Source organism: Coenobita brevimanus, chromosome 2 (genome assembly GCF_032717465.1).
Source record: "Coenobita brevimanus isolate Jiangsu-jjx chromosome 2, ASM3271746v2, whole genome shotgun sequence".
NCBI lineage: Eukaryota > Metazoa > Arthropoda > Malacostraca > Decapoda > Coenobitidae > Coenobita > Coenobita brevimanus.
In genome coordinates, this window is record NC_136955.1 from 11642301 (window position 1) to 11642760 (window position 460).

A 460-nucleotide genomic window follows, 5' to 3' on the forward strand; every position below is an offset into this window, starting at 1 on the left:
TGACTCCAGGTACTTGAAAGCAGCTCTATTCTTGTTCAGGACCTTCACAAAATTTTTCATAAGCCCTAATTTGATGTGGAGTGGTGGCAGCAGAATTTTCTTGGGGTCAACTAGTGGCAAAGCGTTCACGTTGTGATTTCCGTGTAAGAAGCTGAGTCCTTGGTGGCCAGTCTTTTTGTTCATAGTGCTGGCTGTCTGCCCTACTATCCCAAAGACTCAGAAAACAGGGATACTTGGTGTATCCCCCTTGAGGAACTAGTAGGAGAGCAATAACTTTTAAATCACCACAAATGAGAAAATTGTGATTCTGGTACTTGATTGCGGTTATTAGTGTCTTCATATTTTCGTAAGTTTCTGACATTTGGACACTATGGCCAATTGGCACAGATGCAGCTGTGTTTCCATTGTAGAGAAGAACAGCCTTTAAGCTTCTTTTAGAAGAATCAATGAAGAGCCTCCA